The sequence below is a fragment of the Dasypus novemcinctus genome, chromosome 5, assembly GCF_030445035.2.
Source record: "Dasypus novemcinctus isolate mDasNov1 chromosome 5, mDasNov1.1.hap2, whole genome shotgun sequence".
Classification (NCBI taxonomy): Eukaryota; Metazoa; Chordata; class Mammalia; order Cingulata; family Dasypodidae; genus Dasypus; species Dasypus novemcinctus.
Window position 1 is genome coordinate 76,929,133 of NC_080677.1, and position 23,440 is coordinate 76,952,572.

Sequence of the window (23,440 nt, forward strand, 5' to 3'; positions counted from 1 at the left end):
TTTAACAAAAATTGCCGCAACTAACATACTTGGAAGGTGCTACTTAATGCACACATGGAAATATACTTAAGAAAAGACTTCTATAAGTTGATATGCTGGATCAATGACTATACACATTACCAATTCAGTCAGAAGTGGCCAACTGCCTTCCAAAAAGTTTACCCTTCCATCAAGAGATTTAGAATGTCCGTTTCCCTATATCCTTGCCAACATTTGCTAGTAACAATTTCTGAATTTTGTCACTTGTATCAATTTCCAAATTTTGGCGACTCTTAAAGACAGCTCCCTCCCCCCCCAAAAAAAATTAATCCTGATTAATTTGTACTTCCCTTATCACTGGAGAAGTTAACTTTTTTTTCCTGTGCTCAGTAAATATTTGCATTTTTCTTTTTAATAATCATTCATAGATTTTGCCCATTTTTCTACTGGTGTTTTTATTGACATATAGAAGCTATTCATATATTCCTGATAATAATCATCCATCTGCTAAAGATGTTGGAAATATTTTATCTTAGTCTGTTGCTTACCGTTCAATTACCTTGTATATTAAAAATGTTTTCAGTTTTTATGAGGTCAAATCTGATGTTTATGACCTCACTGATACAACTTAAGCAAGTGAGCAGACTCACAAAACTAGAGTCTGGAAGATAGGATAACAGGAGACAGAAAAGGAGTAGAGGGTGGTGAGTCAATGGTCAATATGGGCAAAATCTACGATAAGGTAGAAGGGGGTGGTTAGGCTGTAGATGAGGCTGACAGTGGTGCAGTCATGTGATTGGGTTTGATGGTGCTGGAATGTGAGGAGTAGAGTGGGGGATTGGGCTGGACTATCCATGGGACTGGGGGGAGGGTTGGAGGAAGGAGCAGGTGAAATCTGGGGATTTGCAGGTCTGTGGTTAAAACTACAATGGAGGGAATGTTGTTTTGGTAAATATTGCAGGGAAGGGTTACTAGTGCAGGGCAGTGGGGGTGCAGGATATGCAGGATAGGGTACACCTGGTGTGGCATGCTTCTATGGAATATGAAAGTGTTCATCTTATCATAGTGTGCATCTCAGTGGGTAGAGATTCACACAATAAACAAGAAAACATTAAACTCCCAATCTGGGGAGTCCTGCTATGGTCTCAATTAAGAGGGGCAAGAATCTCTCTAGAACACAGGCAATGACTAATAAAAGAAAACAGACCAATATGTCAAGCTCTCAATACTATTGCATGTAACTATGAACCTTATTCTTCAAAACCTGAGTTAGGAGGTTACCATAGGTTCTGAGGAGAGTGGAGGAAAGAATGGAATATATGGAACACGGCATTTTAAGGGCATGGAATTGTTCTGCATGATCTTGCAATAAGGGATATAGGTAATGGATAATAACTATAAAAGTGCGCAGTGTAAAATGTAAACCCACTGGCGAGGGTTAGTAGTAATCCTTCAATATCTGTACATCAGTTGTAACAAATGTACCATCCACATGTAAAATGTTATTAATAGGGGAGAGTGGGAGAGGGGGAGGGTGTTGGGAATATGGGAATCCCCCATATCTATGTGACTTTTCTGTAACCTAAAGTTTCTTTGAATATAAATTGAAAAAATAAGACACTGGGGGAAACATACAGAAGAAATTGTCACTGTACATAAAGGATAACGGATCTTACAGTGAAGAAAGACACAATTAATAAAAATTGTATTTTATTTTTGTATTTCATTTATTATTTTTATTATTATTAGGTTATTATTAATTTTATTTGGTTTTTTTTTTTTTTGGCTTTTTTGGGGGAGAGGTTTTTGGATCACAGCAGGGTCATAACTGTGGCAGGGAAGGATCACTGGATATGCAGGATGTTGGCATTGGGGAGGGGAGCATCTCGGACATTCTTCTAAGGCAGGGGGCTTCTTAACAAGGGGTCTGTGAGCTTGAATTGAAATTTTTAAAAAAACATTATTCTTGTGGGGATGTGTTGGAGTGGGTGTGATATATACACTAAATAATACACAGTATTGTGTGGACTTACCAAGGGGTCCATGGTTTTTACCTGAATGGCAAAAGGGGTCCGCAGAACCAAAAAGGTTAAGAACCCCTGCTCTAAGGCATATGAATATATTGAAGTGTTCATGGAGCATTTTCTCAGTGGGTGGAGACCCAAACAATAACTGAAAGAATATTGAATTCCCATTCTGAGGAGTCCTGCTACATTCTCTGATAGAGCAGCAAGAATCCCCCCAGTACATGGACAACGCCTAGTGAAGGAGGGTAGACTTTTATGCCAGTCCCTTGATATTGATGATTGCACTTAAGAATCTTTTCTTGTGAAATAGAAACTTAGGTAGTTATACATACTGCCTAAGAGTTACCTCCTGAAAGCCTCCTTGTGGCTCAAATGTGGCCCCCCTCTAAGCCAAATTCAACATGTCAGTTCACTACTACCACTGATCACCACACCTCTCCACAAACCCCAGGCATGGGACATGACTCCCAGGGAGAAACCTCCCTGGAACTGGGCGATTACTACTAAGCACAGACTAGCGATGCATCTGGAAAAAGACCTTGACCAAGAGAGAAACATTAAATACAAATGAGTTCTTATGGCTAAGAGATTTCAAGTGAGTTGGGAGGTCATTCCAGAGGTTACACCTGTGCACATCTCAGCAGGATCTCATTGACTGCCATAGTAAAAAGTACCTCAAAAAGAGAGACTCCTGAGCACTCTAGAGACATCTAGACACTATAAGCAGGGCAGATAATCTCAGGAATTCAGCGCCCTGTCAGTGGGCCTTACTTTGGAATTTATGCTCCAAAATGTAATGGAGTTAGACTCCTTTATAATTTTCTTACACATGGCTCTTCTACCCCTTTTATTTGAACCTATAGTTAGCACTATACATATTAAATATATGTCCCATAGGCTATCTGTTCATATGCTGGTAGAGCCCTGAATCTCAGCAAAGTTGCAACACCTACTCTCCAGTTCACTGGACTCACCCAGGACAACTAACAAAATGATGATGATGCACAACACCCATCCCCAAAAAACAGAATATCTATAACTGCAAGCAAGACACATCCATCCATCTGCCCCATGGGATTTAAGCCCACTCTCAATCAGAAACAGAGTGGGAAACACCATCCCAAAATCCTCAAGGTTGGGAGAATGAAAAATGGACTAAAGGAGACATTATTATTCTATTATAGACTTATTATTATTCTAGAATGGAAGAACCTGTATCACTAATGTAAAGGCAGTGGCCACCAGGGATGCTAAGGGGAGGAAGAAGAAAGAACAGGTATAGCATGGGGGCATTTTTGGGGACATTGGAGTTGACCTGCATGACAATGCAATGACATGCAATGATGGATACAGGCCATTATATTGTGCAGGCCAAAGTGTAACCTACAATGTAAACTGTAGTCCATGGTTAGTGTTCATCAATTGTAACAATTATAACACACTAATGAGGGAAGCAGATGTGGCTCAAGCGATGGGAGGTCTAGGGTTCGAGTCCCGGTCTAGGGTTCGATTCCCAGAGCCTCCTGGTGAAAGCCTCCTGGCGACATAGGCCAGCACACAGGAGCGCTGGCTCAAGCAGAGAGCAGGCACAGCAAGATGAAGCAACAAAAAGAGAAACAGACGACAGAAAATAAGAGACACAGCAGACCAGGGAGCTGAGGTGGCACAAGAGATTGACTGCCTCTCTTCCACTTCAGAAGATCCCACTATCGGTTCCTGATGCCACCTAAAGAGAAAACAAGCAGAGAGCAGACAACAAGGGAGGGGGAGAAAAAAAGTTTATAACACACTAACGAAAGATGTTGTTAATGTAGGAAAGTGTGGGAGAGGGAGGAGGTAGATTATATGGGAATCCCCTGTATTTATGATGTAACATTTATGAAATCTAAAGCTTCTTTAAAAATAAAAATTAAAAATTAATTTGTAGTTGTGATAAAGGAAATTTTAAAAAATCATCTGGAAGCCTAGATATGCTCTATAAACTGCCCTTAGTTCAAAAGAATCATCTTTAACCTTGAGTACTGTCTTTAATATTTAATAAAATTGTCTGTTTAAAAGAAAATATAATCTGATGTTTATTACAGTAATATATCTGTCTCAAATATAAATCAGGAGAAAAAGCACTACAATTCAGATTGGCTTCAACTCTAAATAATTTTCACCTGTCTCTTTGATTGCCACATTGACCCCCTCCAGACAAGTATTCATTACATAAAAAATATAAACTATAAACAAATGGGAGAATATCTTTTTTAAACTTGCTATTTTAAAATACAATGAAGAAATCCTGTGATTGAACTATTTTATATTACAAAGGGAAGACTTAGGCAAAGTGTTATCATCTGCATCATTTTGTAAAGTGGTAATTCTTAGATACCAGCTAATTTCTAACAGGATAAGGCCATTAATATGACTTACTACTTCTCTGTCAACTTGACTTCTTTGAGTCATTTAACACTGCCTAAATAAACCCATTTAATGTGCAGTATGGGTACACTGCAATCTCTGGGATTAAATTATTTTAGAGCATATCCCCCTTCTGTAATTAAATCACATTTATTGTTTAAATCACATTTACTGTTTGAAGTATAAATCCTTCATGAACATGAATGACATGAACCAACTCTATTTTTAGCTATGGGTAAATTACTTATCATTTATTCTAAAAATTCATATTATTTTAACCAATTCTGTTTATTGTTGTCATAATGCTTATAAATTCACCAGCAGCTCTACTAGAGTTCTCTTAGTAACTGCTACTAATTGCTGTTGTCAGAAGGCTCTCCATCATTCCCTCCTCTATTTGTTAGCTCAAATGGTTCTTCCCACTTGATAAGTACTCTCCACCAAAATTCACCAATTCTTTTGGGCCTCATATGAAAAAATTCTTCCTCATGAAGCCTTCCATGATCCTCCTAAAAGCATGTCATTTTCCCATTTATGAGTCCTCACTGCACTTTGTTCCATAGCATTGTGTTCAGCTTTGTATTAGTTACTTATATATACTGCCAACAGACATGAGACACTAATATTTTCCATCCATATACAAGTATATTTAAAGCAAAAATTCTGACAAATAGTTGGGAGGTAACAGGTATGTTAAATTCTCTCAGATCAGGCAACCAGTTAATTCAAAGCCTCTTGTAAACAGTCACCCTTTCAAGGTAAAAATGGAGAATCATGTTGCTGGTGCCTGCAATGACAGCACTGAAAGAGGCACCAAAGCATAATAGTCAAGATAGGTTATGCAGTCAGAATAGTTCTGCCACTTACTACCTGTGTGACCTTGGCTAAGTTTAATTTCCTTAATTGTGACAGTTCGAAGATTTTGTGAATCCCAGAAAAGACCATGTTCTTGGAACTAATCCATGCCTGTGGCTGTGTGACCTACCTATCATATTCAGTTAAGGGACCTTTTGCTTAGATGGCTTTAGAGCCTTTCATTGGACTGACTACATCAGTGAGGCCAAACCTAGGTTGGATCTCAGCCCTCTTGCTGGAATCTCATGTAAGTGGAGAACTGAAAGCAAAAACACACAGAGAAAGAGAACCACAAGCTTTTACCCTGCCATGTGAGAGAGGACTCCAGGATCACCTACAGCTGCAGAAAGACTGAGAAACCCCAACGGGCTGGAATTAGCAGTGAAGCTGAAGCAACAAGGCTGCTAAGAGGCTCGGCTCACAGAGCCAGCTGGAAGCTGAAAAATAAGGTGAGACTGGAGGAGAAGGCAAGGAGACTGGCAGACCTGCCATTTTGCCTTGCCAAGTGGCAGGAGACCAGGATCCAGCAGCCAACCTTTGGTAAGACAGCATCTCTGATGATGCCTTAATTTGGATGATTATTATCAGGAATATATGAATAGCTTCTATATGTCAATAAAAACACCAGTAGAAAAATGGGCAAAATCTATGAATGATTATTAAAAAGAAAAGTGCAAATATTTACTGAGCACAGGAAAAAAAAGTTAACTTCTCCAGTGATAAGGGAAGTACAAATTAATCAGGATTAATTTTTTTTGGGGGGGGAGGGAGCTGTCTTTAAGAGTCGCCAAAATTTGGAAATTGATACAAGTGACAAAATTCAGAAATTGTTACTAGCAAATGTTGGCAAGGATATAGGGAAACGGACATTCTAAATCTCTTGATGGAAGGGTAAACTTTTTGGAAGGCAGTTGGCCACTTCTGACTGAATTGGTAATGTGTATAGTCATTGATCCAGCATATCAACTTATAGAAGTCTTTTCTTAAGTATATTTCCATGTGTGCATTAAGTAGCACCTTCCAAGTATGTTAGTTGCGGCAATTTTTGTTAAACAACCTAAAATATCTATTAGGAAACTTGACTTGGTACACAGTCTCAAAGGAAAGGGATGTGGAGGAGGGAAAGACATGTTTTGCTTTTTCATTTCATACTTGTGTGTAGAAAAGACCTAATATAGCAGGCCTGACTGCTATATTAGAAAGGCCTGCTTGCAAGTTGGCCCTTGGCTGCTGACTGGGAACTTGCATTTCCAGAGGGTTTCCACTGTTCCTAGAACTGATAACAATGGCTCACTTTGCCTATCTAAATTGTTTGTGTGAACAATATAGTTTATGCTGAACACTTGCTTTCCTTCTGGGAGTCTGGAATTTTGATACATGCTAGGCTAGGTGGAGAGTGCTTTTGTGATCAGTTGCTTATAAAGACTCTGCTCATTGAGTCATTAATAATCTTACCACAAAGAACTGTAAGCAGAAACTGAACAGATAGATATGTGTACACTAATGTGCATAACAGCATTGTTCACAATAACCAAAATGTAGAAACAACCCAAGTGCCTATCAATGGATGAACTGATAAACAAAATGTGATATATACATACAACAGAATATTATTCAGCAAAAAGAAATGAAGCTTTGATACAAGCTACAACATGGATGAACCCTAAAGATATCCTGAGTGAAATAAACGAGATATGAATATACAGAATATACAAATTCAAAGATAGAAGGCTACAGGTAACTAGGAGACCAGGGAAAGGGGAAGGAAGCTATTTCTTAATGGGTACATAGTTTCTGTTTGAGGTGATGAAAAACTCAGGTAATGGATGGTGGTGATAGTAGCACAATATTGTGAATACCGCTGAATTGTATACTTGAAAGTGGTTAAAATGGGAAACTTCGAGTTGTGTACATGTTACTACAATTAAAAAACTATAAAGAAACACAGATGGAGACATATCAAAATGACAGGAATCCAATTTAAAAGTTCCTATGGCCGATTAAGAGAGAATATGAGCATCAAAATGAAAAGTATCAATTATAGATTACAACATGATACATTTTTAAAAGCACAAATAAATACCAGGGGTATGGAGGAGGGGGAATGGGAAGTTAATGCTTAATGGGTGCAGAGTTCTGCTTGTGGGTGTGGCAGTTTGAAGACGGGTAGACCCCCAGATCATTTCCTTAGAGCTAATCCATTCCTGTGCATATAACCCTATTGTAACTGGTACCTGTATTAGTCAACCAAAGGGGTGCTGATGCAAAATATCAGAAATCAGCTGGTTTTGATAACAGGTATTTATTTGGGGTAAAAGCTAACAGTTATCAGGCCACAAAGCGTAAGTTACTTCCCTCACCAAAGTCTACTGCCATGTGTTAGAGCAAGATGGCTGCCAACATTTGCAGAGGTTCAGGCTTCTTGAGTTCCTTTCTTCCTGGGGCTTGAGTCTCTCCCGGTTCAGCTGCCCTGCTCTCTCCCTTATGTTTACTTCCTGGGCCCCAGCTCAAGACCAAGGGGGTAGGGATTCAACGTCCTACTGAGGTGGCCCAATCAAAGCCTCAATGATTATTTAATCAAGTAAAAATAAAACGTCTGAATCCAATATAATCTAATATGGCCAGAGGAACAACCAGTTTATAAACATAATCCAATATCTATTTTTGCAATTCATGAACAATATCAAACTGCTGCAGGACCTTTTGATTCTATCACTTCAGTAGGGTATGATCCAAGGTAGGGTTTAATCCTTTCACTGGAGTCCTTTATAAACAGAGGGAAAAACTCTCAGACACAGAAAAAAAGTGGCAGATACAAAGAAACCCTGACAGGCTAAGAGAGAGCACCTGGAAGCTGGAATCAGAGGAGCACAGACAGGACCATGAAAGGCTGAAAATGAGGATGCCTGGAAAAGAGGGCAGAGGGGAAAGATGGACATATATCTGAGAGCCCACAGTGAGCTCAGGGAGAAAATAAGCCTAGAGGAGAAAAGGAGATCATCAAAGCCACCATAATGCCCTGCCATTTGCCTAATCACCCACAGCTAAGCTCAGAAAGAAAGACATCTTTAGATGATGCTGCCATGTGCCTGATCACTTGCTCACACCTCCAACTTGGTGAGATAGATGATGCCTTGATTTGGTGGACACTTTCATGGCCTCAAAACTGTAAGCTCTTAAACTAATAAATTCCTATTATAAAAACCAACCCATTTCTGGTATATTACTCTCATCAGCTTTTAGCAAACTAAAATGGTGAGGTAATGAAAGTTTTGGAAATGATAGCGGTGAAGGTAGCACAATACTGTGAATGAAATTAATGCCACTGAACAGTATGCTTGAAAGTGGTTAAAATGGGAAATTCTGTTGTATATATGTTGCCACAACTTAAAAAATTCATGTTTCTATTGACAGAAATGGAGGAAGAAGGGAAAACAATTATTCACCTAAAATACAAACTAATATATAATAAATGAATAATGATGATTTCTAAATTTGGAATACAATGAGAGAACATAGAAAAAGAAGAGATATGCATGATTTAATTTTTTCTTTCAAATTACTTTTGTAGACTGTAAACCTAGGGATGGGGAACTGAGCGCCCTTAAACTGCCAACAAAGAGTAATTTCCCTATTACATTTAACTGTTTCTGAATGATCTTGAGAATAAAGATTGCTATGTCCTAAAAAGGAAAAAAAAAGAGACTTATTTTCTGAGATTTTTCTGGTTCTGTTACCTATGTCCTTAGTATCTGGACTATCTCTTCTCTTTTTATTCCTGTTCTGCTCAGTTTTTATTTCCAGACATTTCTCCTCATTGTGGGGTCTTGTCCTAAAAGGAAGGCCTCTGGCTTGTTGGCTTTGCGAGTTCCTATAGACTTGAATCTCTGAAGCCCCTTCAGACCTTATCATGGCCCTTTGTACTCAACTATTGGATGGGGCTAAGTCCCACAGTTTTCAGTTTGATCCACTGGACTTCCCAGTGAATACCTATTGGCTGTTTGGGGGTTTTCCTGTTCTCAGGTCAATCAAATGCCCCATTGTTTTCTTTTGTTTCCTCCCACATAGATGCTGATACCAAAAATGTCTTATGGGTGTTAAGAGTTTGTCCCAGCAGTTTGTATTTTGAGATGCATGGGGGATATCTTACTGCCTATTTTTGTTGTAAATGTTGCCCATAGTTTTTAATTTTCATGTTCATTTCCTCTGTTTGATTCAAGGAAATCCAATAACTGTGTCATAGCCACCATCATTAACAGATCAGGCACTGAGAGACAGATTTGGGATAAAGCTAATATTCAGAAGTCATTCAAGGTGACAGTGAAGTCACATAGGTGAATAAAAGTACCTAGGGAAGATATGTATACTGAATAAGAAGAGAAGAGGGTCAAGGACATAACAGTGAGGAAGAATAATTCAGTAACTAGTAGAAGAGGAGCCAATGGTACAGTAGAGAGAATAAAGAGGTAGGTAAAAAAAAAAAAAAATCTGGTATAAATGATGCTTCAACACTAGGGAAAAAGGGCTTTAAGGAAAACTTATTCCAGAAAACTTATTTTAAGCCCTTATTTTACCATTAATAATTCCTTTGAATGTTAACATTCACAAAGAAAAATGTTGTTTTTAGCTTTTGAGCTGTTAACATACCATTCTCTTTACCTTTCCATGAAATTAAAACACCAGAGCATGTAGTTAAACATTAAAACCATATTTTTATTTTTTAAATTAATCTTCTACTATCTAAATTATAAAGTAATCAGAAAGCTAAAACATCTACTAATGCTAATGAATGGGTTTAGAGATAAATATTTGAACATATTCAATTATTTAAATAGCAAAATCCTATTATTGGTATTAACCTACATTTTTTATCTTCTTTCCTAGGCATTTATAGAATCTATTTACCATATTAGAAGTAAAGAAAATTACAATAATTACAAACAACTAGCCATAAATTATAGGAAATTTCTAATTTATGCAGTACCTCCTGGTATATCTCTAACATCCAATTCCGACACACATTAATGAATCTCAAGTAGAGACATGTGAGGAGACAGAGTAGATGGAAAAAGGACAGTAGGCACAGGGAAGCAGAGAGACAGGCAGATACAAAGGCATAGAAACTGGCACACTGACACCCAGGTAAACATATTACAGTACTTAAATTTGAGATGACTGATGAATAAAAAGAACAATAATTTTATTAAAGCACAGTCTATTGTGAAGAAAACAGATTAATCCTTCAGATAGTGATGTATTCCTGACATATACTCAGGAGGTGAATACACAGTGACTACATACAATACTTTGATAAAATTGATTTTTAGAACAATATTTCTGTATAAGAAGGTAATTTCCTAGTTTTATATTTCAACACTGAAAAATTATAGTTTAAACCTTAGGTACTATAAGTATGCAGCTCAAAGATTATCTTAATTTTATAGATTCCACACAGAAAACTTCAAATTTTGCCTGACATTTGATGTATACTGAAAATGTGAAATAACTCTCTAGCAGGGACAACAGAATGTTCTCTCAAATCACAAGAACTCTTTGTGCTTCTCTGAAAGAAAGTAGGTGGAGTTTATTTGGGGCTGAAACCTTAAAATAGTAGCGTGGGTTTTATTTTATTTTGTTTTTGTTTTTTTTCTTTTTTCAATTTTGCTTCAAAGATTTGGTAGTAGAAAATTTCGGGACTTACTGCCTACTCTGCAAACCATCCCTCTCTCTAAGAAGTTATTTACACACACACAAATAGAGTCCCTTACTTTGGTATACCCACATATTCATACTACATAACCACCCATATCTCACTGGCAAGGTGGTTGATTCAGGAATCTAAAATTGAGATACAGCAATTCTTTTTTTTCTTTTTTTTTTTTGAGATACAGCAATTCTAATCATTCTGAGCTGTTCCCCTAAACTGAAATAAAGTAAATGAGTTAGATCACCACATGCTGCTTTTAACCTATTCAGTACGTACAGCTGAAAACAGTGAAAGTCAAAATACCAGATGTGCAGAGAAGCAAAGAGAAATACTCAAACAGCTGCAGAGAGAGAAACGGATATATATGGAGAATGATGAAAAGATACAAATATGGCCTGGGCAGCATCAGGTCATAGAAAAAGTGTCTGTTTTGATGCCTTCGCCAGGTTGGCCGCCTTCCAACCACAAAACCGGGAAAAAGTTCCTCAATTTCTAAGCAGTTTTAATTTTCCTTTTTTAACAGCAAAGGCTCTGATTTCAAGAGTAAATCTATTATACACCATGTAGGGGTGAAGGTAACCAGAAAAGCTATCCTCCATGTTTTTGTAACATAGGATCTAGAATTCCTTTTCTTTCTCACTTTGGTTCTGGTCCCAAATACGTGGTGTCAAATCATCTTATGGAAAACTTGAATTGTCTGAGGAATCCAAACGAAGCAAGAGGCCTACCATTATAAATAATTTGTCTACATCCTAAAGATATAATTATTTTTTTTACTGGGCACTGACAGAAGCCAATGTATTATAAAACACTGATCTAGCCATCTAAGAACTGTACAAATAGAGTACTACTTTATGAATGTGGGATAAAGTGAAATTAACAGATTTAAGAACAGAGACCACATGACTGGAAATGCATTTTAATAAGGACTTTCACTGGTATAATCAGACCACTCATTCTATAACTAATCGACAATATAATAGTCGGACTTTAAAACACTCCTCACCAAGACATCCAGGAACCCAGAGGACCAATTCATATTCATCTCAAACTGAGTATTTAATTTGATCTCCCTTAGGAAATTCGCTATTATTTGGGTTCATAGACTGTTTATTTTATATATTATTGCCACGTGTTTGCAAGTGCTTGTTTCATATATCTGAAATGCCTTTTATCCACCTAGCCCACCTGACAAACTCTTTCTTCAAGAGTCAGCTTAAGGCCATCCAGGAAGCTGGGATCAACTCTCTTACAAAAACAAAAGAGAAAGGGCAAAATTCTGTCCAAGGGTGCTGCTTTGGGGATCTGCAGACCAGGAGAGTGCTGCACAACATCCAGGCAAGGGACAAAGAAAAGAAGTCTTCGAAACAAAAACCATGAGGTACTAGCACCCCCACGGCTGGGAAAGTACCCATCCTACACCTTCAAGGTGAACAACCTGGGTAAAACACAGGGCTCACAGCAGCTAACCAAGAGGGAAACAGATCTTTTCCTCCCTGGGAAGAGTGAGGGTGCAGCAGATGGTAAAGAATGGTTTCTCTTCAGCGAGTTTGGCCCCAACAGGGCCCACTTGCACCTCGGCCCTGGTTAGGCAAAAATTAAAGGCAAGTGAAAGCTGAAAGAGACAATGGAAATATCTGCCAGAGGGCACCATTTTCTGACAGGCCAGGAATCTGCAGGAAGAAAAAATGCTTTTTGGAATCTCTCATGTCCCAGACCCCTTGGATCTGCTCTGTGCCCCATTAATGTATCTCTGGCCTATTCTGATAACTTTAATTGGCCAATTTTAAATACTTAAATTAAGCTGACCCTAAAATCAAAGAAAGCTGGGAATCAACCAGGCAAAAGTCAGAAATTGACCATCAGGGTAAACGCATCACAATAATCAGTTGCCTACAAATCAGCAAAAAATTAGAAGCCAATAAGAAACAGGAAGAGATGGCCCAGTCAAATGAACAAAACAAAAATCCTTAGTAGACAAAGGATTTAAGCCAACTAATCAATGATAATCACATAAATCTCCTAAATCAATTCAAGGAGTTGATGGAAAATACAGCCAAAGAGATAAAGGATATTAAGAAGACACTGCGTGAGTATAAAGAACAATTGGAACGCTGCAAAGAAAAGTTTGGAAACCTGCAAAGAAAAGTCACAAAGCTTATGGGAATGAAGACAAAATGGATGATATTTAAAATACATTAGAGGGGAGCAGATATAGCTTAAGCAGTTGAGCTCCTGCTTCCCATGTACAAGGTCCTGGGTTAAATCCCCAGTACCTCCTAAAAAAAAAAAAATTCATTAGAGGCATATAACAGCAGATTTGAAATGGCAAAAGAATAAAGGAAATTAAGGGCAGAACATCTGAACATGAACAAATGAAAAAAGACTGGAAAAAATTGAACAGGGTCTCAGAATTGAATGATAGCACGAAATGCACTAACATATGTGTAACAAGTATCCCAGAAGGAGAAGAGAAAAATAGGGCAGAAAGAATATTTGAGGAAATAATAAAAAATATCCCAACCATTATGAAAGACTTAAATATCAATATTCAAAAAGGACAATACACTCCAAACAGAATAAATCCGAACATACTTACTCCAAGACACCCTTAATTATTAAGAATGACAAGAAGAAATGGTATAATGTATTTAAGGTACTGAAAGAGAAAGCCTGCAGCCAAGAATTCTGTACCCAGCAAAACTGTCCTTCAAAAATGAGGGTTAAGTTTAAAGCCTTCACAAAAAAACAAAAACTGAGAGAGTATGTTACCAAAAGACTGGATTTATAAGCGATACTAAAGGGAGTGCTGCAGCCTGAAAGGAAAAAAACAAGGGTGAGAGACTTGGAGAAGAATGTAGAAATGAAAATTATTAGTAAGGGTAACTTAAATGGTAAAAAAAGGCAGGCAACAGTAAGATGTGACAAGGGAAAACCAAATGATAAAATGGATGAAATAAGTAATGCCTTTCAGTGAACATTAGGAAAAGGTTTTTAGGGAGCAACTACTGCTTGTTTCTTATATCTGCCAAACAGAGGAAAGAACATTGTCAAGTCTTGATTGCATGGGTCTGAAACATGTAAATACTACAGGAAATGTGAAATGCTGAGAGAGGAGTACAACTCCTCTTTGGGAGAATAACTGCAAATCAATAGACTCACCTTAGCAAGTCTTCAACTTAAACCTAAGGGAAGGCTCCCCCCCACCCCTCAGGATATTAAACATCAAATTCTACAATGGATGGGAAGCAGACTTGGCCCAGTGGTTAGGGTATCCGTCTACCACATGGGAGGTCCGTGGTTCAAACCCCGGGCCTCCTTGACCCGTGTGGAGCTGGCCCATGCGCAGTGCTGATGCACGCAAGGAGTGCCGTGCCACGCAGGGGTGTCCCCCACCTAGGGGAGCCCCACACGCAAGGAGTGCGCCCTGTAAGGAGAACTGCCCAGTGTGAAAGAAAGTGCAGCCTGCCCAAGAATGGCACCGCACATACGGAGAGCTAACACAGCAAGATGATGCAACAAAAAGAAACAGAGATTCCCGGTGCCGCTTATAAGGATAGAAGCGGTCACAGAAGAACACAGAGCGAATGAACACAGAGAGCAGACAACTGGGGGTGAGGGTGGGGGAGAGAAATAAAAAATAAATAAATAAATCTTTTAAAAAAATAAAACAAAATAAAGACATTATTAGATAAGATAAGCCAAAACTTAAAAAGGGAGGGGAAGGGAGGAAGGAAGCCAATGCCGGAAGTCAACAAAACCTGGAAGAGAAAGAAGACGCCACCATGTGTACTGCCTTGTGAAAGAAAAGCCAAGAACTAAGATTGCTGGTAGCCAGCCCTCAGAATGCCACAATTCTGGGGGAGAAAGCATTACCCTGATGACGCCTCAATTTTGGATTTCTCCTAGCCTCAAAATTGTGAGCAGATAAATTTCCATTGTTTAAGTCAACTCACTGTATAGTATTTGTTTTACCAGCTGGGAAACTAAAACAGACCAAGCAGTATAGATTTTATCCTATAGGGCTGTGATTCTCAACTAAGAGCAGAAGCAACAAAATTGAGGGATGTGGGAAAGGGCAAAGGAGGGCACCAAAAGTGGGAAGATAGATGTATAATTACTGATTTTTAAAAAGCAGAGCTTGGACTTGATACTTGGAGTTGACTTAGGCATTTATATTTTTTGATAATGGAAATAAAACTATGTTTGCAATATGGTCCTATATATGTATGTGTGTAAAACATACAACTAAGCAGCAAGACTAGTACCTCAAACCCACATTTCCTGATTTTACCATCAGTACACTTTCCATTTTCCCAGATGCTAACACTGGAAGTGGTATTTCAGTAAACTGAGTATGAGGTGTGGAAATGGACTGGATGAGGCTAGAAACTAGAGGTAAGGAGAGTAGCACAACAGCTGCTGCTCGTAATCACTCATAAAACACCCACAAAATTACAAAATACCCTATGTTTGAAGAAACACCAAGGACATATCTGGATAATTAAATCCAAAACCAAAAGCTTAAAAATGGACCTTTATTAAAATTAATATTCTTAGTGTCCACAAAGAATGATTAATGGGATAGAGGATAAGCAAATAGAGAAGTGGTCCCTTGATCCACATGTACGCCAAGCAGTGTCGAGGATATAAACATATATTAATAGTATTGTTTTTCAAATTTATGTAGAGAATATTGCATTTAATAAGGTAATATTTCTTAATGTTATTGAATTCAGTCTATTTTGTATTTTCTTTTTCACTGATACTGAAAGTACAACTACAGTTGTGTAAGGTATAGGAAGGGGAAAGGTAATTCTCATGCTGGTCTAAGAGACAAGCCCTTGGACCATCGGAAGAAGTCACCTGAAGTTAATAAGCCTGTGTCTTACAGTATTAAATTCACCTATAATTCCTTCTCACGCAATCAACATCAATGCCTAGTAAATGCAGGCACTGTATTAAGCAATGGGGATAAAGAGAAGTCTCAGCTTCTAGTCTTGGAGACTTTCAGTCTAGAGAAGATGGAAATGTAAAATGTAAATATTATATTTAGTATATGTGAATACATTAAATATTAATGTCTTGTTTTTCCATTTCAGCCTCTCAAAAAGCTTTTTCCAACTAAATGTGAAATACTGAAGGAGAAAAATGCTAATGATATTCCAAAAGTAAATAGAATAAAACATTCCTGAGAATTAACAAAAGGTAAGTTTTTAGTATGCTGTCTCAGTGAGTCATGTCCAGAGAACTACTTAAAGTCCACTTTCATTTCCAAACTTAGTTAAAATATAAACACATTTGGTTGAACACCTATAACAGGATGGATAAGAAAATCTTAACTAAACCAGTAGCACTGGAAAAGCACTAAAATTATCTCAAATGCAAGGACTGGAAAATAATTCCTATCACTCTGACTTTGAAAAACAAATTAGACATACAGTAACATATATATAAACTTGCAAAAATAACTGTTTAAAATCTACAAGCTAACCATAACTAGAGTATCACTTCACACCCACTAGGATGGCTATAGTCAGAAAGATAATAACAAGTGTTGGCAAGAATATAGAGAAACTGGAACCCACATACACTCCTGGTGAAAACGTAAAATGTATGGCAGCCTGGCAGTTCCTCAAAATGCTGAACACAGAGTTACTGTATGACCCAGCAATTCCATTATGTTATAATAGCTCAAGAGAACATACCCAAAAGAAACGAAAATTTATGTCCACACAAACCTTGTATATAAATGCTCATAGCACCATTATTCAAAGTGGCCAAAAAGTAAAAAACAAAAACAAAACCCAAATGTCTACCAACTGATAAATGAATAAATAAAATGTGGTACATCCCTATGTAATTCTTCAGCCATAAAAAGGAATGAAATGTTAATACATGCTACAATATGAACCTTTAAAACATGCTAAGTGAAAGAAGCCAGTCACAAAAAAACATATTATATGATTCCTTTTATATGAAATGTCCAGAAATAGGCAAATTTTATAGACTGAAGGTAGACTTGTGGTTGTCTAGGATTACGAAGAGGAGGGAATGGGGAATGAATGTTAATGGATACGGGGTTTTTAATAGGGTGATAAAAATGTTCTAAAATTGATTGTGTGATACTTATACAATTATGAGAACATATTAAAAACTATAGTGAATTGCAGACTTTAAATGTGTAATTGAATGGTATGTGAATTGTATCTCAATAAAACTGTTAATGACAAGAAAAAACCCAACACATTACTTATTTCAACAGTTTAATAAGCAATGAAAATTTTTATAAGTATCTAGTCTCTGCAGCCTAAGATCTTTCCAGGATTTCAGTCTTCCCTCTCTTCCTGTTTCCTAGTATATGAAATCCAAAACTTTGAACCAAAACTGTCATCTGTCTTAAAATTATACTTAAATAATAAGCATTCCACAAAAGAGGATCTACATATACAGAACTAATATATGAAAAATACTGTCTCTATTTCTCTTTCTCATTTTTTTTTAAAGCTGGGGATGGGAGATGATCTCTCCTTCAACCTGTGTCTTCCCCCAGCCTCTTCTATCCACTTTCAAAATGTTTAAGTGAACTGAAGAATTTGATACCCACTTCAGGTATTTTCTCTTTAACCCACTATAATCTGGCTTCTTTCCATACTCTAACCCAAAACTGCTTTTTCCAATCACCAAATCACTCCACCTTCCCAAAAGCAATGGGTACTTTCTCAACCTCACCTTACTGGTACTCCCAGCATTATCTGACTCTGGGAAAACTACTCTCTCCTTTCTTGAAACCCCCCCAGCCTTCTCTGACACCCTTCTCTGAGTTCCCCTCCTTCCTCTCTGACCAACCCTTCCTTCTCTGGCTGCTCTTTAAATGTTGAGGCTCTTCAACCTAATCTGGTCACTCTCTAAGCTTGTCTGAATAAGCTTCTTCACTCATGTGCTTTCAATTACCTCCCCTATATACTTCTATGATTACTCCCAAATCCTTAATTCCACTCTGCCAGCTCTCTTGAGCTCCACATTTCTATTACATGTTTTGTAGGCACCTCAGTATTAATATGTCCAAAATTAAACCCATTTTTTCCACCTTGAAACTCCCCACCACTACCACCTGCTTGGTCTCCTCTACTTGTTTCTCTTCCTTTACTCCTAGTAGTACTAGGCTAGCATGTCTTTTTTCTTAACAACTCCCCTATTTTCCCTGTGACTTTAGGAGTTGCAACGCAGAATTACCCAGAATTACTATTTACTGGGCTATAGAATAAAATCTTAGAATAGCATAAATACAAAATCCTTCATAATCTGCTGCTACCTATCTTTCCTAGCATCCTTTACCATGCATTAATGCACCAGTTGTCAAAGTATCATTTAGGAATCCCTAGACCTTTTAAGGGGGCCAATGGGGTCAAAACTCTTTTCATAATATTATCAAGTATGTTTCCTCATCTATACATACTGAGAATGGACTTAGTCCAATAATTTTTTTGGTCTTTATCACTTTTATTCTTTTAGTAGCATACAATGGAGTTTTCAAGTGGGGCTATATGACACTTTATACTGTGTTGACAAATGACATGCAGAAGACTGAATACTAAAGCTATGAGAATTCAATTTTCCATTAAGCCAAACATTTAAGAAATCTTAAAAAATATAAAACTAATGACACTGTTGAATTGTTTTGAATGTTACTTATAAAATATATGTAGTATGTAAGGAGTTTATCTTATTTTAAATTGACTTAATTTTTTTTTTTTTTTTTTGAGGTATCAGGACCAACTCAACCCAGGACCCCATATGTGGGAAGCCAGCACTCAACCATTGAGCCACATTGGCTTCCCTGAGTTGGTTTATTCATTTGTTTGCTTGTTGTTTCTTTCTTTGTTTTTAGGAGGCAACGGGAACCAAACCCAGGACCTTACCATGTAGGAAGCAGGCACTCAACCACTTGAGCCACATCCATTCCCTGATTTAATTATTTTTTATTTCTCAATTTTTATTTCTAATATGGTAAATAAACAAAGCAAACACTCTTTGGGATCCTCAATATATTTTAAAAGTTTAAAAGGAACCTGAGACCAAAAAGTGTGAGAATACACAGATATAGCAAATTCCTACTGTTTCCTAAACATGCTCAACTTAAAAACCTCTACTCTTTTGCAGGGTGATACACCTCCATTGACAGCCTAGTCCCACACTTAAAAATGTAATGGAGTTGAGATGCATCCTGGGGAAGGAAGAAAATAGTAACAAAGAACAAATCTTTAAAGTTAGGCAAGACAACTTTTCAGAGTGTGTTTCTTCATTTGTAAAATACAGTCTATATTCACCTCATAAACTGTTGAGATGGTAAATGGGAGTGTAAAATACCTGGCACAGTGTTACATTGTATTGCAGGGATGCAAAATGTTAATTTTCTTTCTACTTAAAATAATTTATAAAGTCACTAACATTAATGCAGTAACATAAAAGCAATATAATAATTAGTCACAACAAAGCAGTTATGTGGTTATGTCAGGATTACTATTTGTAAAATACATGGTACTTTATATAATGTTCTGAAATGCATAACTTCTTTGGTAATTCTGTGACTGATGAAGTTCCCTCCTGTTTCTTAAATACTCCTCCCAATCAACTCATTACATTTTTTTTCTCACCTTCATAAATGGAGATATTGTTTCAAGGTAGTGCTGAGCCCGCTGAGTAGACACCCACCCAAGTTATAAGTATTTATGAACAAGAAGTCATACTGAAATTAAATGGTGGCAGACATGTCCAAATGACATTGCGGGGATTTGATCCCTTTATGAATGTTGTGATAGATGAGTGTGTGGGGATGGCAACTGGTAGACAACGGAACAATATAAGAATGGTGATAATATGAGAAAAGAGCATCATCATGTTAGAAGCGTTGCTGTGTTCAGCAAAGAAATCAATTGCTTCCCCATGTCCCCTCCCTAACAGGCCTGTTTTACTGTAATGCAATAATTGGGTCATGTATATTCTTCATATTAAATTTTTTTGTCAAATAAACATTTGTAAAAGTCAAAAATAAATAGGGAACATATGTGGCTCAAGCAGATGAATGCCTGCCTCCCACATGGGAGGTCCTGGGTTCAGATGCTGGTGCCTCCTAAAGAAGACAAACAACAAGCAGACATCAAGCAAAAATAACAAGAAAAAACAACAAGCAGATGAGAAAAAACAATGAGCAGACAAAAAGCAGAAACAATGCGTAAAACGACACACAATGTGCAGACAACAAGGAAAAAACAAGCCAAACAGACAAGGGAGCCGTGGGGGGAGGGGTGGGTAGATAGATAGATAGATAGATAGATAGATAGATAGATAGATAGATAGATAGATAGATAGGTAGACAGGTAGATAGGTAGGTAGGTAGGTAGGTAGGTAGATAAACGGAGAGAGAACCAGTTACTAAACTGAAATTGTTGTACTTGCTTGCAGCTTAAGTGTTCTCTTTTATGATTTTTCATATACAAGTGTCTAACGCACAGTAGATAGCCTTAAGCCTGATAAGAATACATCTACTTTTTGTTTCAACACTTAGATTAAACATGATAAATTTTAAAAGGCAAAAGAAAATGAAAATCCAGACATTTATTTCTTTCAGTTTCTAGTTATTCATGATTAATTAGATATGAGAATATACAGACCTTAGGACAATAATTTGTTAATACCCCAAATATCAATCCTGTACTTTAACCCTGTGAAGTAGGTAGTATTTTCATCTTCTAAAGATGAGAGAACTCATTTTCTTTTAAATGGTTTGCAGGTCAGACAGCTGATAGAAGTAAAATCCAGGTCTACAGAACATGCCATTTACTTGTCATGATCACTGCATCATCTTGTAAAGACTAAAAGGTGAGTTGAGATCAAGTTCTGGATCTGCCATAAACTAGATTTTTTTTTTAATTCATTTTTTTAAAAACAAACTAGATTTTAACTTTCAACAAGTGACCATCTCAATGCCATAGTTTACACAACCTCAGTGCCTTAGCTTTCTCCTCTTTAAGAGGATGCAAGCACAACAGGTCAAGGCCAGGAATAGACAACTCAAAAGAACAGTTACCGGCAGGTGGAAAGATTTCTATCCTCACTGTAACCAAGAAATTCAAACTAAAACAAGATACAATTTTTCAATCACCCAATTATCAATGATCAAGAATATTTTAATATGGGGCCTGGGATCAAAATGGCCAGGCGGCCAGGCCGGTGGCTGGATGGGATTTGAAAATGCTATTACAATACTGCAGGGTTCAATAAATTATGGTTAATGTGAGATGTACATAGCTGAGAGCGAAGATGTAAAAGAAGCCCTAAGAAGGCTTCCTGAGAACCTTTATACTGACAGGATGTTTTGTATTAAGAGAGCACTGGACCTGACTATGAAGCTGCAGATCTTGCCTAAAGAGCCATGGACAAAATATGAGGAGGATAAATTCTACCTTGACCCATATCTGAAAGAAGTTATTTGGGAAATAAAAGAGAATGGACAAAGAAAAAAACATGTAACTGAAACTGGGAATACAGCTGTCCTCAGAAGTAGTCTATTGAAGTTGGTAAAACCTACAGCGTAAAATTTAAGGACTATTTGTGCTACAAATTTATTACTTTAAACAAATATCAAGTGTAATTACTGTTGTTTTTGAATTCTAAACCTTGGAAGGACCAAAAATCAGTTCTCCTTACTAGCTGGATAACCTCAATTTACTAAAGGATATAATGTTATGGCACGTAGAATAGTCGCCTTTATACTGCTTTTGTAGGTTAGCAAGATGCTTAGAAGCCAGCCCCATAAGGGACTAACTTGCAGGTGTGAAACAGATCAAGAATCAAGTGCCAGTACTTGAATTCACCTGAAGCAAACACAGCAGTCCAGCAGACTGGCTTTTATACTTCAGAAGTCTTCAGTAGAATGAAAAGACAGAGAAAGGATGCCAAGATTGGGAACCTACTCCAGTTCAACCCTCTTCAACCACTGGCCTCCAAATATTTGATTTTGCATCCCACCAATAAAGAGTAGTCATGTGCACAACCCCATATATAGAGCTTTACAAATCATATGTCCGTACATCTGTGCTAACATGTATATTAGAAAACAAAAAAGTAGACATTAGAAAAATAGAGAAAAATATAAAGACAAATTATATTTTCTCCCCATAACCCAGTGACTTGTTTACTCTCGAAATCATTGTTATAAAGTATATTGTGGGAAACGGATTTAGCTCAACTGATAGAGCGTCCGCCTACCACTCGGGAGGTCCAGGGTTCAAACCCAGGACCTCCTGAACCGTGTGGTAAGCTGGACCATGAGCAGTGCTGATGCGCCCAAGGAGTGACGTGCCACGTAGGGGTGTCCCCCACATAGGGGAGCCCCACATGCAAGTAGTGTGCCCCACAAGGAGAGCCGCCCCACATGAAAAAAGTGCAGCCTGACCTGGAGTGGGTACCACACACACGGAGAGCTGATGCAGCAAGCCGTGCCACTGACAAGAATACAAGCGGACAAAGATGAGCACACAGCAAATGGACACAGAGAGCAGACAACTGGGGGGAGGGGGAAGGGGAGAGAAATAAATAAAAAACTAAATCTTTTTTAAAAAAAGTATATTTCAAGGACTAAATATAAGTAACAATTAAAAGTTTTAAAGTTATAGGTTGAGTACCTTGAATATATATTAGAACCATTCAATAGTGTCCTTCCCATCTCTAAATTCTGAAATGCTTTCTCTGGTGGAAGTGAAAGGGATGGAAGCACAGCAAGCCAGGAAGGAACTGTATGCAACCCTCAGTTTCCATAGTGGTCCACAGCAAGCCATTGCTATGTGAGGTGGGAATTTCTGATTAGGACCTACCTTACCTTGAACAAAACAGACTAAGAGAAAGAAGTATTACATTATATTTTAAATTCTTATACTAAAGAAGCAAATACATGTGTGTTTTGTATGTCTGCGTGTGTGTGTGTAAATAATCCCCCCAAGAAGATGAGATAGGATATTCCACATTCGTTATATACGAGTTGCAACATGATCATAAAGGGTTCTTTTAAAAATTTTTTGAAAATATTAGAAAACCTCATTAAATTCTTTTTTTAAAAAGATTTATTAATTTATTTCTCTCCCCTCCCCCCCCCCACCCCAGTTGTCTGTTCTCTGTGTCTATTTGCTGCATCATCTTTGTCCCCTTCTGTTGTCAGCAGCACGGATGTTTCTTTCCCTTGCGTCATCTTGCTGCGTCATTTCTCCATCTTGCTGCGTCATTTCTCCGTGTGGGCAGTCCCATTCTTAAGCAGGCTGCACTTTCTCTGGCGCTGGGCAGCTCTCCTTACAGGGCGCACTCCTTGCGCGTGGGGCTCCCCTAAGCAAGGACACTGCTGGGTGGCAGGGCACTCCTTTCGCGCATCAGCACTGCACGTGGGCCAGCTCCACACGGGTCAAGGAGGCCT

General features: G+C 37.8%; 1 protein-coding gene and 1 long non-coding RNA gene across 4 annotated transcripts in view; one reads left to right on the plus strand and one right to left on the minus strand.

Annotated features, from left to right (window-relative positions):
* PTPN12 (protein tyrosine phosphatase non-receptor type 12) overlaps window positions 1-23,440 on the minus strand; it is a 108,476-nt gene that overhangs the window by 81,077 nt on the left and 3,959 nt on the right. The window lies entirely within an intron of this gene.
* Window positions 16,214-22,649, plus strand: LOC131278594 (uncharacterized). The gene is made up of 3 exons (XR_009185970.2): window positions 16,214-17,586; window positions 20,768-20,856; window positions 21,363-22,649. It is a non-coding gene; the product is annotated as an uncharacterized lncRNA (long non-coding RNA).